We start from the raw sequence: 17116 nt of genomic DNA, 5'->3' as shown, positions 1-17116 counted from the left end.
CAAAGCGGTAAAAAAATTGCTCCCTTGTCATAATTTCATCCTAATTCTTCAAACTGTGATCACAATTTACTGGAGCTGAGACACCAACTACTCAAATACTTCACACAAACCCGCTAACAACAAGAAAGAACCCCTTCAATACTTCCTTCACCATTTAGAGTGGGAGTTAATGACTTATGACAGGGAGACCTTGAATATGTGCAACTGTTTATCATCCGGGTCATTTATACAAATAAACAGAAACAACAGTATAATGGTTCTTGATCGGCTTATTCACAGTATTAGCTGGAAATACCTCAAGCATAAAGTATGGGTGGAAACTAAAGAAAAATCCCTTCCCCTTTGAAAACAGCCAAGATAAGGTAAAGAAAACCACATTATAGGTCACTGAGGAAAACAATGCTGATTCAGCAGAAACAGAGATACAGATAAGAAAAGTTTGGGGGTGGGTTCGTTAGGAGTCAGACTGATCACAGTTTGACCCTCACAAGTTGTACATGAATAAATACATTTAAAGAAAAAAAAGGGGAAAAACTTGAAACAAAATCCCTACATTCCTCCGATTTCATGGCAAATGAATGAGAAACGCTGCTTTTTTTTTTTTTTTAATAAACATGTCATCCCATCTTGCCCCAGCTGCAATGGTTATCAGTTTATGCTTTCCACTATCTCCGAATAAGATCGGTTAGAAGGTTTTCTCAGGGGTGATTCACACTGCGTGTTTCTGGACCTCCCATCGTAATCCAGCGGGCAGCTTGCTCAATTCAAGTCTCCCTCCCTCTGTGCCAAGGATTCCACCCTGAGCAGTGGGAAAAGTGCCAACCACAAGCTAACACCCAATGCCTCAAGCACGTTGTGGCAGAGGGAAATCACTTGCTCAAACATTCAGATGTAACACTCAAAAATCACTGTCTGAAAACCAATTCTGACTCACATCAGTGACAATGTCATATGCTTCATCTTCATTATTTTTGATGTTCTTTATTATAGTTTGGCATCACCCTTGTTTTAATACATACTATTCAGATTATTCATTTCAGGATCTTTTCTTGTGCCAATGTCCTATTGGAAGAGAAAGCCCAGCGCATCTAGTAGAAAGATGATCCATTTACCGTATATGTTAAAAATGTAACCAGGTATTAGGTCTGCTGAATTGTATAGATAAACTCCATGCTCACAACACAAGGGAAAATAGCTGCAGGAGCAGTGTCACAGTCATGTGACCCCTGCTGTCTCCTCTATTCAAGCCAAGCTGGTTGAAGGCACCTTCTTAGGAATGAGCAGTAGACACCACAAGATCATATAACTTTAAAGATCAATATTCACTTTGCTGTGGCTGACCTACACAAGTGGAACAGTGTGGACTGTTGAAATTATTGAATTGACTGTGAGCCTCAAGATCTTTGGAGCCCCCAGTGAGCCTCTGTGGTGGTATGGTATAGACATGGTATGGTATGTATAGGTACCACCATAGATTTATAAAAATAAACATTCCTTCTCCTACTTCAGTCCTATTCACATCCATGATATTCTGAGGTAGGATATTCAGCCACCAAATTCACTTGGTTGTGGTGGTTCTGCATCAATATACGCTCTCATTCCCTGTGGATATAGGGAAATTCAGGATGAGTGACAGTCTGGTACAGAAAGAAAATTACAGCATCATTAATTTGTTTAAAAGATTGCTTTTTTTATTTTTAATTTGGCCCTTTGTGTGCCTGTGTATGTATTGGGTGGGTGGTTGAGTGGGTGGGGGTTATTAAAACTGTCTGAGAAAGTTTAAAACTTGCTCACCCTACGCAGTAATACTGTAACCAAAGTAATATTCATCCTGTGCAGAGGGCAAAGTTCTTCACACAAACTCTGCAGCAGTACAGCAGAAAGTGGTATGAAGTCAAGTGGTGTTTAAACGGCGAGTTACTAGAGATTTTATGAAATGTATAGTTGGAAAAGGAAGAATAATTTCCTTTTTTCCGAGATAATAAATATTATTTTTCTTTTCTTTTTTTTTTTTTTTTGGGGGGGGGGTCCTCACTCCAAAATCTGGTATGAACCCCAAAGATAACTAACTAGCATTGTGAGCTAACCGTCTCCAAGTTTCCATAAAATGAATGGATTAAGCTTTTACTTTGCACAGACGTCTTAAATCCAACATGGTCATAGAATTTTGCAGTCTTGCTAAGCAAAACCAAAGTGTCTCAAATGATGCAAAAGAAACATGTTTTTGCAAAGGTAAGAAAGTAAAATCAGATGGAAAAAAGTATTTGGAGGATATTGCTATTTCAAAGTACTCATGCATTTATATTCAGGAATTTGATTTGACAGGGGGGGTGTCTGTATGTCCATGTGTAGTTGTACAAATTATTGTTCCCCCGAAAAATCATGCTCAAGCCATTAACACCTGATGCAGAGTACGGAGTCCCAGTCCTCGAGTGAGAGATCACCTTACAACTTCATCTCTGTTACTGATATCTATCACATATTGGCTCTCTTTATGGCTAAACACTTAACCTGGCCAACCATCCAAATACTTCCCTTTTCCAAGAATTAATCTGGCTCCTCCAGATTCAACTTTGATTTTCAGGGGTGAGTACGTGTTGGATGCAGAAAAAAAACTGCTTCACAACAACAATCTTTGTATTAAATTAAGCATGTGACATATGAAGACATCCAAAGTGGCACATAGTGGAGCAGGAACACCATTGAATAACTGTTGACGCTTTTGCAGTAAAAACATGTTGATCCAAGGTGGTATTAGCAATTCTGCAGCCACCGTGATTGTTGTGAAAAGTGACTCTTGGATGTTTCTGTATGAGTCATTGCATTAAGTCCACCCTCGTGCCATTGGTTTGGTATATTCTGTACCTGTAGACGTGACTGTGAATTGGAGAGGTACCAGACCCATTTACAGAGAGAGAATTTTCTCGATTAAGAATGGCTGCCAAGGCTACTAAACACTGGCTTATCATAGGGACCTAACTCTGGCATCTGACAAATGGGATGGCTGATTTAAGATCAGCTAATAACCCGGTGACAACAAGCCTTGAAGCAGAGATGGAGTTAAGACTCCCGACTTCTTCTCTTCCACGTCAAAGCCTTCTCAGCTTTCCATCAACCATCTCTGGTTCACTTAAGATGTCTCTCCTCTGCTGTTTCACTCTCCTCTCTGTCTCTCCTTCTCTCTCTCTGTGCTGTTAAAACCTGGCCATTACCCCACAGCTCATCCTTCACGCCCACCCAGGACCTGTCACACTGCTGTTTCCATGACAACACAAACGCAGAGGCAGCAGGGTGAGATGCCCAGCAAGACAAGGCAAACAGATAAAAGGGGGAAGGGTGCGTTGCATCAAGAATACACTGTGGACCTTATAGATCATGTGATGGACAGATAACTTAACATTGTTCTTGTCATGTGTTTATCGTGTGTCTGATCTTCCAATTTGAATGTAAACTTTTTCTAGTGCAACAGATTGTTTTTAACTGGTCAGGTCGGAAGTAGATTTTACCATAAACAAGAGCACAGTAATTGGAAAGATTGTCCAGATTTGAGAATAGCCAGAGGTACTTTGCTTTATGAAAGCCCGTATTCATGTCAGTTTCTTAGTACTACATGTGTTCATTTGACATTGCTTTCAAAAAGAAGCACAGTAGTACACATTAAAGAGCCTGTGTAAGAGAAGAACATATGGTGCTCTTCAGAAGCTGACCACACTAAGCAGCAGAGACAGGGATGCTATTTTCCAGCCCGGATCAAATGAGTCAACTTACTGCTGTTTGCAAATAAAGGTTTGTAGTTTCAAGGAATAGTGTAGTTCAATGTTGAAATGTGAGATGCTTAAAAAGTCACCAATGTCATTACTTCAACATAGGCATGTTTCAGCAATCTTGGCAAACCAAATGCCCCTTAGAATTATAACATGTGTTACATTTGTCATCTTTAGATTTGAAAAAATAGCATGATTTCAACAAGCCACAGAATGCATTTAAAAAGGAATGTTAAAATATATGTCCTGTAATGCGTTTTCATTTAGCCGTAAATCAGATGACATGGATGTGACTTCCTTCTTGAACTGATCATAACTTGAACATTTTTTATCACACATTAGATTAGTTTATTTGATGAAATGATGCGTAATGTCCTAATAAATGACCAGGATGTTGAAGGGCCCTCATGTGATTTAGGAATTCAGCTCTACACTGAGTGGAAGAGAATGCATTCAACTGAGATAAGGAAACTCAAAATGTCACTTAAACTTACTGACCAAATACCACTGATATGTAATGCTATGTAGCTAGATGGAATTCAATATGACGGCAGACTGAGAAACAACGGAAAGGAGGAAAACAGAAATGCCAGGTCAAGACAACCTCAAGCTTGAATCAATAATTAGTCTAATAAAATTTTATACCCTCTTCATTTTACAACCTTGGAACAAGACATCCCCAGGTGTAATTTTTCCCAGGTTAATTTTTCTGACATGACTACTTCAAACTATTCATTCATCTCAGGTTGTTAAAGCAGATATTTTTTTGATGATTAGACCATTCAATTATATTGTCTCAGGAATCCCAGGTGTCTGCTTCAAATGCTTGTGGACATTTGCAAAAAAAAAAAAGGGGTTTTTTTGAATCCGATTTTGACATTGCGGTAGTAGGGCTGCAGTACACAAAACTGGGATTATTGCAACAGTGGCAGACAAAAGCACTGGAAGTATATCCAACAGCACAAGGGTCAAACGATTACTATATCACTCAGGTGATGCAACAAGGCAGCCTATCACAGGGCAAAAGTCGACACATACAAGAAGCCAAGTTTGTCTTGGAGTGAATATGAGAACATCCTTCTTTGTTTAATAAAATTATGAACGTGCCTTTCAAGTGTGATGAAAAGCATAAAACAGCTAAATATCAAAATAGAGGAAAAGATAATATTGTGCAACAAGCAAGAGAGAAATTGCATTTGAATCATGTGGCACATGGGCTTTACTATGCCACACACCTGTTGCTATAACTGTAATTCACAATTTACTTAGGCCAATTATTACTAATAGAAACCTGCTATTGCCTAAACTGTGCAAAGCAAGTGTGAGACTCCTCCAGTCAGTTACCTTTATGGCCATGTCCTTGTACTTGCATGAATTCTGCCATCATCCTACAGTCATTCTTTCATAAATGTAGGTCAGAACCATTTCTTCTTCTTTTTTCGAATTAATATCATTCTTAAACTAGTCTAGTGTATATCCATTTTTAAGGAAAAACAACTAACAAAAACTTGGACATACAACAGTGTCACATGCTGTAGGAGTGCAGACTTCCACCTTAAGTGGACCACGTTCTTTGGAATGAGTGGAGCTGCTTTAAGTAAGAGTATGCTTTAAGCCATCTAATATACTGCCAAAATGAACATCCACATCTTAGGTTAAAAATGTCCATTTTGCCAGTATCTACAGACAGAAATACTTGTTTGTGAGCAGGTTTTGCTATGAAGTCAATAACTTGAGATAAACTGCTGTCTGGGCTGATGGGGGAAGTATTTTCAAAGTGTTTAACAGACCACACATGCACAGAAGTGAAAAAATAAAAAACATTAAAATAAACCTGACTTTCTTGTCTCACTCTCTCACACATAACTATATTCTCTTCTGAATACAAGTTGCATTTACACCACACACTTTAATGCAGCATATACAGGTAGAATGTGAAACAATACTGTTGGATAAAAACAACAACATAGTGTCTTAGGAAAAGTGATGAGCCACCAAGTAGATGAAAATCTATTTCAATGCGCCCAAGAAACTTTCACTGGAGGGACGGACTAGCATTCTTGCAAAAGATGTTCCCTCATTTCATTATACACTGAATCTAAATGTAGATTTGGAGGGCGGGCGTTCTGCTATCAGGCGCCACTACTATGGAACCAACTTCCAATCTGGGTTAAGGGGGCTGACACCACCTCCACCTTTAAAACTAAACTTAAAACATTTCTGTTTAGTAAAGCCTATAGTTAGTGTTTAGTAAACCTCTAGCTGGTGTTGGTAAATCTCTAGGTAGTGTAAACTTTAGTGTGTCAGAGTCGCTCCTGTGGTTTCTTGTGCTGGCCCCCCCTTCTCCTCCCTTTTCTCTCTTTTGTCCATGTTGCAGCATCCTTTGCCGGACACCGGAACCTGCAGGTGGCCGTGGGTGGCTTGTAGCTTGCATTACGGAGCACAAGTCTTTCCCCGACCCTGCACCCCAACCTGGGACTTGCTGATTGGGCCGGAGCTTCGGGAGCTGCGTGCTGGCCTGCGGTCCCCACCCCTGGTCATCCCGTTGCTGCCCCCCCCTTCTCCTCCCTTTTCTCTCTTTTGTCCTGCAGGTGGCCATGGGTGGCTTGTAGCTTGCATTACGGAGCACAAGTCTTTTCCTGACCCTGCACCCCAACCTGGGACTTGCTGATTGGGCCGGAGCTTCGGGAGCTGTGTGCTGGCCTGCGGTCCCCACCCCCGGTCATCCCGTTGCTGCTTCCACCTGCCTGCTGTGCTGTTGCCGTCCCTGACCCACCAGTCTGGCCCTCGGCAGGAGGGTCCCCCCTGATGAGCCTGGTCCTGCTCAAGGTTTCTTCCCTCCTAAAGGGGAGTTTTTCCTTGCCACTGTTTGGCTTAAAGGTATTGTGACATGAAAAACACATTTTTCTTGATTTTTTGTGTTTTGTTGGGTGTCTTGACATCAATTACACCCAAAAAACAACAAACTTTTAACATTCAGTGTATTGTGTGCTTTCTGGGATTTTCCGCATAACTGTGCAAAAACGGCGCACCTGGTTTGGTGGCGGGCCGTGACGTCAGGGCCCGCTAAATCACCGCCCCCTCCACCCAGCTCCTGCCTCCTCTCCTCTCCAGCGCACCATAAAGGCTGATTTATGGTTCCGCGTTACACCGACGCAGAACGTACGGCGTAGGGTTACGCGGCGACGCGCACCGTACGCTGAACCCTACGGCGTAGGATCTGCGTCGATTTAACGCGGAACCATAAATCAGGTTTAACACGGAGCTGTTTAGAGCCGCTTCTGTTCTAATCACCGGAGGAGAACTGCTAAGAAGACCCGCGGCCACTGACTGGACTTAAGATAAGGAGACACTGCTGCTTGCATGCCTTTTATTTTTATGATTGTTTGCTGTGGACTGTCTGCTTCGCCCTCCTGCTTTTCCGTGCATGCTTCGCCTGTCGCTCCCGGCTCTCCGACGCCGCTGTGAGCGTATTGCTCGCGGGGAGCTGCGGTCCCGGTCCTCTGGTCCCGGTTGGACTTCATCACCGGGCTGTAGTCGCCCTGTCTGGGCTGTGTGTCGGTGTTTGTGGTCGGTGTGCGCGCGTGTGTGTGAAGACGGCAGAAGTGTGTAGCGGTTGGTTGGAGGAGGTTTGGAGGAGGAGCGGAGCAATGATTGACAGGAAAGGGGAAAAAGGACCCGTTTTTCACGGCGCAAAAAAACACTGTAATAAAAAGCCAGGAATGGAGTACTAGAGTGAAGTTTTTCTTGTTACACTCTTTTAGACACATTTGAGGGATGTTGGCCAAGACTTTTAATAGTGTTAAAAGCATGTTAAAAATGATGTCACAATACCTTTAAGGTTTTTCTCCCACTAGGGGAGTTTTTACCTGCCATTGTTTATGTAATAACTGCTCGGGGGTCATGTTCTGGGTATGGGTCTCTGTAAAGCGTCTAGAGACAACTCTGTTGTATTAGACGCTATATAAATAAAATTGAATTGAATTGAATTGAATTGTTCTGGATCTCTGGAAAGCGTCTAGAGACAACATCTGTTGTATTAGACGCTATATAAATAAAATTGAATTGAAATTGAATTGAATTAAATGGTGGTGGAGAGTGCTGTACGTGCCTACATGTGGTAACCAACTAAGACAGTCATGGTATATGATTAACATCCTTTTCTTACAGAAACTATTGTTCCTCCTCATGCTAAATGGATGATGGCAGCCATCCAAGAACAGGCCACCCTTATAAGGATAGAAATGTTAAATGATATGGTAAAGGGGGTCATCTGGAACAATTTTGCGTTGTCATTTTCAGTAAATCGTACACCACAGCATAAAAGGGCCCCCAGATACCCTAACTGAACTTGCTAATGTATTATCTGCCATGAATTAACACTCACATTGACATAAATAACTAAAAGCATGTGTCGAAACAGACACATTGCAATGCTTCTTTTTAGATTGGAAGATAATTATTTATATGCTCTGGCCTACGTAAACTTCTTGCAAGTTTAGCTTCCATATGGCAACTGACAGGCATGGCTGAAATCCATTGCATCACATTTCCACAGAACCAATGGAGTTGCAGCCAAACTGCAGCTGGAAAACATGCCATGTTAAATCTTGTATCAGTGATGTGACAACTGCTATGCACCATCAGGTGGGCAGAGTGATGCAACAGAGGCTGCTCAACTGGTTCCACGGGTTACGTTCCTCCAGCATTACTGAGAGAAATGCTGACACTCATTGAAATGACACAAGCTGTCTGCCTGTATAGTACTGAACCAGCCAAGCAGAAAGGCTCTTTAGAAAGGGAGCACTGCACTCAAGACACAGGCACAAATACGCAACACACAACTGAAGTCTTGATGCAGCATCCCCCCACTCTGCATTGGTGCCTTTCATTTTCAGAGAGCATTTTCTTTATTCAGAAGGTCCAACTGGAGCACGGCAAATCGTGGAGTGAACCCATTTTTCATTAGTATAAAATCAACAATAGAATGTCTAACAATTAACACCCTATACGTCAATGTTTACTATCGGGAACATATTAACAACTAAATGTATAGGTGTTATCATGTCTGTGTAACCAAACCTCTTTGCTACTTCTCCAACATTTTTCAACAACTATGAGGTAAGAGCAGACCTTGTAACATCTATGCATCACTTTCAACACAATACAAGCTTGGATTTCTGCAGTCAGATTTATATGCAAGCAAGCAAAACTGACATTAGTTAAACTAGTAATTTTGGCTTTTGGTCAGCCATTCATATAATTCTGACAAGTTCAGCACCATGACATTTTTTTCCCCACACTGTCTGAGCCTAATACATGATAAATAAAAATTAAGAATAAAAAGCTGTGTTTGATATGCACCTGAGGTTGCTGCTCTCCATGTGGTTGTGCTATATATATATATTAATGGTGCCCAACTGCTGCCGTTTAACATAATGCAGGATGCTTGTAAGTTTAGATTGATCTTTTTTAATGGCCAAAGAAACAAGTTGCTATGAGCAAAATACATCCTTCAGTTCATCCCCTCTTTGAGACCATCTGACAAACGGTGGCGACAATGTCCAGTTAAGTGAACAATCCGTTTTTTTCTAGAGGTGATAACTGTGCTGTCACATATTCATAAGTGTATAACTGACAGTGACATAAGTGTGTACAATTTTTAAATATTTTCAGCAGCTTTAAGTATTGTGGTTTTCAGCTTCATAATCAGATTCCTAATTGTGAACCCCTTTTAAATAGAAACTTGTGTATGCAAACTTTCACACTTTGTAAAATCTATTCTTATTCAATTCCCATCACTGATACAGATTATGGATCATACACCCCATTCCCTAATCTAAACTGTTAATTTTATTTTAGTGACATAACCATACCTCGTCGGGCACATCTGGGGGTCCAATCCCCCCCCCAGGTTGAAAGCTATGCTGATATAATGCTTGTTATGACAAAGCTGCATTTTTCTTGACACAATATGACCCAGCAAGGACTCCAGTGGCATACCCACTTGACATATTTGACCCAATGGAAAATAACACTTGCACCATGTCACTGTCACTTTCACAGGTGTGGAAAAAATGTGGGAAATATTAATGGAAAAGTGCCAACGTCTGAATGCCACTACTTTAATAGATAGATGGATCCATTAATTTTAAATATTTCATTTCTGAAAAGGGCAAGAGATCCTTAGTTTTCGCCTGGAGTGACAAGAGGAGCATTACATAGAAACAATGGTGTTATAGTAAGTAAAGCAGTGCGTTCATCTACCCAGTTACTCAGCTATAGCATTCATCAATCACTTCTGTTTTGCAAGAAAAGATGTATTATTTTCGCTTATTCTTAAATACCGTCTTTAAGTAAATATACAGGGATCCTACACATTTCAAGGTTAAATTCAAGCACTTTTCAAGCACTTTCAAGGGTCATTTTCAAAATCTTCAAGCACCTTATCGCTAGGGTAAAATATCTACAGGAATACATAAATATATTCATAATTATTTTTTCCGCTTTTTATCACAATTATGTACATTGTATCATGCTGTAAACATCTAGTATGTTTCATCTTACTGATTTTATTTCTCCTTGTAATAACTAAACTATACAGTCTGATCCAAATTTTGTGAAAGACAGAGTTTTAATTTCAAGCACTTTCAAGCACTTAAACTAAAATTCAAGCACTTTTCAGGCCTTGAAAACACAACATTGAAATTCAAGCACTTTCAAGGATTTCAAGCCCCCGTATGAAGGAACCCTGTAATATAGAAATATGAGTTGAGTCCCCCTGCATACGTCATAGCTATCCACACCAACGTGACACGTACGTGAGCCCCTTTTAACTGTAAGGTCATAATACTTGTTACATACAAATAGTAAACACTTTTCTTTTTCTTTTTTTTTTACACTTTGAGGGGGAAAAAAAACTGCGAGCCCTTTGTATTTGCTGATGTTGCTTAGTTTCAATGTGGCCACGAGCAAAGTTTCTTGACACATGTTTTGAAAGCCAGTTTGCAGACAGCATGTCGACAATGTACAGTCAAGTGACGCCAGGCAAACATTAAGGCTGATTTATGGTTCCGCGTTACACCAACGCAGAGCCTACGGCGTAGGGTACGCGATTTATCGCGGAACCATAATTCAGGCTTTAAATCCGCGCACCTTGAGCAAACGCTGAAATCTCACCACCTCAGTTCAAGTGGACAGCGGTAAAAAAGATGCCTGGCTATAACCACGACCCATTACACGAGCAGTCCTTGCAGACACATGCTGCGGAGAAGAAGAGCAGCTACTTAATACGTTAAATCGACGCAGAGGTACGCCGTAAGGCTGATTTATGGTTCCGCGTTACACCAACGCAGAGCCTACACCGTACGGTGTGCGTCGCCGCGTACCCTACGCCGTAGTTATCAGGCTGTAATGCCGCGTTCCATTTGTCCTCGGAAGTGGGGATTTCCTAGTTCCCAGTCAGAATTTTCAACTGAAACGCCCCTCAAAGTGGGATTTCCCACTGGGAAAGTGGGAGAGTCTTCACCGCCCCCCAGTTCACATTCCGAGATGACTGCCCCGGTTGTAAACAGTAGAAGAGAGCTCTGTAAAAATTCGTAGCACTTCATTCTAGTTTTGGTCACACTAAATCAGTCGTATACAAGTATTGTTCGGCATATATATGCTGCTATAGTGTAATTTACATTTTTCATGTGGTATATGCGAACTACAAACTTGTTTACCTACTTTGTAACTGGAACGCTGATAACTCGGCTGTGACGTCATTCCCAGTTGCGAGTTCCGACTTCCGAGGTAAATGGAACGCAGCATAAGGTACGCGTCGCCTGCGTCGATTTAACGCAGAACCATAAATCAGCCTTTTAGCCCGCAGCTAACCCGTTAGCATGCTAACCTGCCAACTTGGTCCGGGGGTTGCAGGTCCGATTCCCCCCCCCCGCTAACCTCAGCACTAAAGAAAAACAAAACAATGACACACCGGAGTGATCGTGTGACTTCTTTCCCAGCCCCGGGACGCGCATGTGACAGCAGCAGCGGGGTCCAAAACCGTCGCAAAACAAATGTCACGTAGTCGAGTCGTGCGATCAACTCCCCAGCAGAACCTGGTCCCGGTTCTGCCCCCCCTGGTCCCGGGTCGGTGCAGGAACCAGCGGCTGCAGGCTCGGCCCGGGGCTGGAGCTGCTAGCGGGGCCAGCGGGCTGGACCAGTGGAAACACGCCGCTGGTCCGGACCGGAGCGGAGTGGAGGAGACATAAACACCATAAAAGCAGCGGGGGGGGGGACGGCACCGGGACCGGGGGGGCTGGTACTTACTATGTGGTACTTTTGGAGCAGTCCTCGCTGTTAAAATCCGTTTATCCCGAGCGGCTCTGACCTTCGCGGTAGTGGAACAACATTTGTGCTGGCTAACTGAGCCGCCATGTTACTCTGCTCTGAGAGAGAGAGAGGGGAGAAAAAACCAGTGCTGAGTGTTTATCTGGCTGGTTGGTCGGAGATCCTCCCCCACACACACACACCACATCACGGGGCCGGGGCGGCTCAGGGGGCCCCAGGGGCCCGGGGCCACCGGGGCTCACCTGGGGGGACCGGGGGTCGGATTCATCAATATATCAGTATAGATCAGTATAGATCAGTATAGATCACACACTCAGGCTGAGAGGTAGACACTCACACTGATACTAGTGGAACATCTGGTAGCGTTGAATTGATAACCCCCCCCCCATCATCATCATCATCATCATCATCATCATCACCATGGTTTATGGAGGATAAAAAGTGCATGTTATTGTTACATGTTATTTGCTATTAGATCCAAATATACTATGGATAATCAATATCATTCTTGATCAGCCATTCAGACTCAGTCTGACAGTGACTTTTAGACTCACACTGATACTAGTTTAACATCTGGTAGCGTTGAATTGATAACCCCCCCCATCATCATCTTCATCATCATCATCATCATGGTTTCTGGAGGATAAAAAGTGCATTGTACACATGTTATTACATCCAAATATACTATGGATAATCAATATCAGTCTCGATCAGCCATTCAGACTCAGTCTGACAGTGACTTGAGACTAACATTGATACTAGTTTAACATGAATTGAATTGATAACCCCCCCCCCCCCCCCCCCCCCCATCATCATCATCATCATCATCACCATGGTTTCTGGAAGATAAAAAGTGCATGTTATTGTTACATGTTATTTGCTATTAGATCCAAATATATTATAGATAATCAACACCAGTCTCGATCAGCCATTCAGACTCAGTCTGACAGTTACTTGAGACTATTTGATACTAGTTTAACATCTGGTATCGTTGAATTGATAACGCCCCCCCCCCCCATCATCGTCATCATCATCATCATCATCATCATCATCGTCATCATCACCATGGTTTCTGAAGGATAAGTGCATTGTTTACATGTTATTACATACAAATATATTGTGCATAATCAACACCAGTCATTCAGACTCAGTCTGACAGTTACTTGAGACTATTTGATACTAGTTTAACATCTGGTATCGTTGAATTGATAACGCCCCCCCCCCATCATCATCATCATCATCATCATCATCATCATCATCATCATCATCTTCATCATCATCATCATCATGGTTTCTGGAGGATAAAAAGTGCATTGTACACATGTTATTACATCCAAATATACTATAGATAATCAATATCAGTCTCGATCAGCCATTCAGACTCAGTCTGACAATTACTTGAGACTCACATTGATACTAGTTTAACATGAATTGAATTGATAACCCCCCCCCCACATCATCATCATCATCATCATCATCATCATCATCATCATCATCATCATCATCACCATGGTTCCTGGAGGATAAAAAGTGCATGTTATTGTTACATGTTATTTGCTATTAGATCTAAATATATTATAGATAATCAACACCTGTCTCGATCAGCCATTCAGACTCAGTCTGACAGTTACTTGAGACTCACACTGATACTAGTTATACATCCGGTATCGTTGAATTGATAACCCCCCCCCTCATCATCATCATCATCATCATCATCATCATCATCATCATCATCATCATCATCATCATCATCATCGTCGTCGTCTTCATCATCATCACCATCATCATCACCATGGTTTCTGAAGGATAAAACGTGAATTGTTTTACAGTTATTACATCCAAATATACTATGGATAATCAATATCAGTCTCGATCAGCCATTCAGACTCAGTCTGACAGTGACTTGAGACTCACATTGATACTAGTTAAACATGAATTGAATTGATAACCCCCCCGCCCCCATCATCATCATCATCATCATCATCATCATCATCATCATCGTCATCATCATCATCATCATCATCATCATCATCATCATCATCATCATCATCATCATCATCATCATCATCACCATGGTTTCTGGAGGATAAAAAGTGCATTGTCCACATGTTAATACATCCAAATATACTATGGATAATCAATATCAGTCTCGATCAGCAATTCAGACTCAGTCTGACAGTTACTTGAGACTCACATTGATACTAGTTTAACATCTGGTATCGTTGAATTGATAACCCCCCCACCCCAGGTCGGATCATCCATATACTGAACCGGGCGAGCGCCCAGGGGCACCAGCCAATGACGGGACACCAAATCAAATAATAAAATGAAAAGAATTGAGTTTGAATTGCGTTAAGTGCCTTAACAACTTAACAACCTTAAAAATAACAGCCTACTCATTGATATTTTATTAATGTGCTGTTCCCTACCGTCACATCAGCTCATTCAGTAGGCCTGTTTGATTGTTTAGTCATATGCTGTAATAGTTTTGCATGTAGTCCTCAGACAGGCCATATATGATGGAAATGATGATAGTTAACATGTGGTGTTACATTGGCATGTGAGTTGCATTCTGATTGGAGCATCAGTGTAGTACGGCGTTTGTAGACTCATGTCTGTGGTGTTACTCTTAGTTGGTTGCTTGTCTTACATTTTTTGTGTATGTACATGTTATTACATCCACATATACTATGGGCAGTGGGTATATAGCTCATGGAGATGTATGTAAATTCAGGATCATAAATGGACATCCATGCGTGTCATCATATAAAAGTGTCAGGGTGCTGTGCCACACGGAAAACATCTGTTATAATTCAATCACCACACACGCGCGCAAAGTTAAAATTCAGCCCTTGGCACTATGGTATTACAGAAATAAAACAATAAGACAGTGATAAAAATGCACATTGGAGGATTGGGTTGTTCATTGTTATATTTTGGTGTCTAGTTTAGGAAATTTCACAAATCATTTTAGAAAGATAACCTTGAAATTATAATGGAAGCTTTAGAAAACGTGCAAATGAGCGTGCCCCACTTATTTAACTACAGTAACTTGATTTACAGTGTGGTGGACTGGCCACAGATCAAACCTTCAGACCTGTCCTCTTCCACTTAAAACCTGTGAAACAGCGCCTCCAAGTGGCGGATTTAGGTGATTTAAATCAGAACTGAGGTCATGTCCTCAATTTATGAGGTTTATTTTACACTTCAGGTCAACATTGTTCGCCTTCCTTCATGAAATCAAATCAAACAACTACATTTTCCATGACAATGATCACAACTTAAAGTGTTTATAGAATATTTGGCCTCAAAAAAATCAAAGCAAAATCTCTGTTAACCTCTGTTAAGGCACTCAATGAAAAGCATGGATTTATTGGAGAATATTAACCATTTAATGCATGACACACGAAATGATACACAGAAAATCATTAATCATTTATAATTAATATTAACTATATATTGAAATTAAAAAAAACCTGAATTTGAACCTTCATTTATTTATTAAATGTATTTATATTGAACATTGATTTATTTTTTTGTTTAAAACTATTTCAAATAATATTTCATTTTTTATTATGGGGGCATTACACAGGTCTCCAGAAATTAATGTATCAGATACATAAGGTATTAAAGTTTTTTTTTAATACATTTAACTTTTTTCAGAATGTTTTTATTGTATATACGATATGGAAATGACCAAACATGGTTACCATTCTGAGGCCAAATGTATTACTCCTCTGACAATAACTAAGTGTGTAGCTTTTGTGGCTTACAACTGTTAAGAAGTCTCTCGGTGTAGTTCCTATCTGAATTGGCTTAACTTAAGGAGACCTTTAATGGCACGTTGTTCCACCTTTGCATAATTTCTCAGCATGGACATTAACTTAGAGTTTCTGCCACAGATTCTCAGTGGGGCTGAGATTTGGGCTCTGAGAGTGCGTATCTAGGACCTTGATTTTGTTGTCCTTCAAAATGTTTTGGGACAAATTAATATTTATGTTTGGGGTCATTATCTCGTTGGAACTCTCAGCAGTGACTCAAAGTTAGAAGGGCAGAAGATTCTTTACATTGTTCCTCGGGTTGTTAAAATAATCGTCTTTATTTCCTGATCTCATGCACCAGAACAAGATTCACTGTCCCTGAAGCAGCAAAACAGCCTTAGACACTCATGTTCCCATTACCACGTTACAATGTAGCCAAATAAAAGCAGCATCCATGTGAGTCATCAGACCAAAGGACATGCTTCCAAAACTCATCCCCATGAGTTGTGGGAGAGCCTTCACAATAGTCTTCTGGGAAGCGTAAAGTCCAGAAAAAGACAGTTTATCAAAAATCATATTTGCAGACGTTAGTGCATTTCATTATTTTCCTCTCCAAAGTCGGTAGATCTTGCACTTTCCATCACATCTAGATTTGTTTTGAACATAATTTGTCTCTTTGTGCTCTGCAATCAAGCAGCTGCTCTCGGAGCAGTGAAACACTGGAAAATGGAGATCACCCCTCCCTCCTTCAGACGAATTTGCTTCCATCAATTTCAAAACAAGCAACTATTTTTCCATAAAAATGGCAAATGCTCTCTGTTTCAACATCGGATATGTTGTTTATGTTCTACTGGGAATAAAATATGGGTTTATGACATTTGCAAATCATTGCATTCTGCTTTTCTTCATATTTTAGAAACTGTCCCAACTTTTTCTTTTAAATTGGGGTTGTAATTTTAACCACCTCATCTTTCATTACATTTTATACAAGGACAACTTAAATACTCATTTTACATTAAAAAGTGGAGCCAAATAGGGTCTTAGTTGAGGAATGTTTCCCATCTATCCATCATGTATTCCCACTTCCTACTATTCAGGGTCTGCTGGAGTCTATCCCAGCTGTCTTTAGGTGAAAGACGGAGTATAGTAAATCCTGTACGGGTCACCAGTCTATCGCAGGCCTACATATAAACAACCACACACACTAATTCCTGGAGGCCGTTTAAAATCACCAATTAGCAAAAAATGCATCCACAG

The 17116-nt window shown here is 41.0% G+C and overlaps 1 protein-coding gene across 3 annotated transcripts in view; it reads right to left on the bottom strand.

Moving 5' to 3' along the window:
* The window catches only part of ncoa2 (nuclear receptor coactivator 2), an 80292-nt gene extending 68069 nt beyond the window's left edge, over positions 1-12223 (bottom strand). For all 3 annotated transcript variants that reach the window (XM_061714003.1, XM_061714005.1, XM_061714004.1), the window contains exon 1: positions 12078-12223. The gene's annotated coding sequence lies outside the window, so the exon portion shown is untranslated. The remainder of the gene's footprint in view (positions 1-12077) is intronic.
* Between the last annotated feature and the right edge of the window lie 4893 nt (positions 12224-17116).

This window comes from Cololabis saira, chromosome 22 (genome assembly GCF_033807715.1).
Source record: "Cololabis saira isolate AMF1-May2022 chromosome 22, fColSai1.1, whole genome shotgun sequence".
NCBI classification, from domain to species: Eukaryota; Metazoa; Chordata; class Actinopteri; order Beloniformes; family Belonidae; genus Cololabis; species Cololabis saira.
The sequence above is the reverse complement of the archived record's forward strand: the minus strand, read 5'-3'. Positions and strand labels throughout refer to the sequence as shown.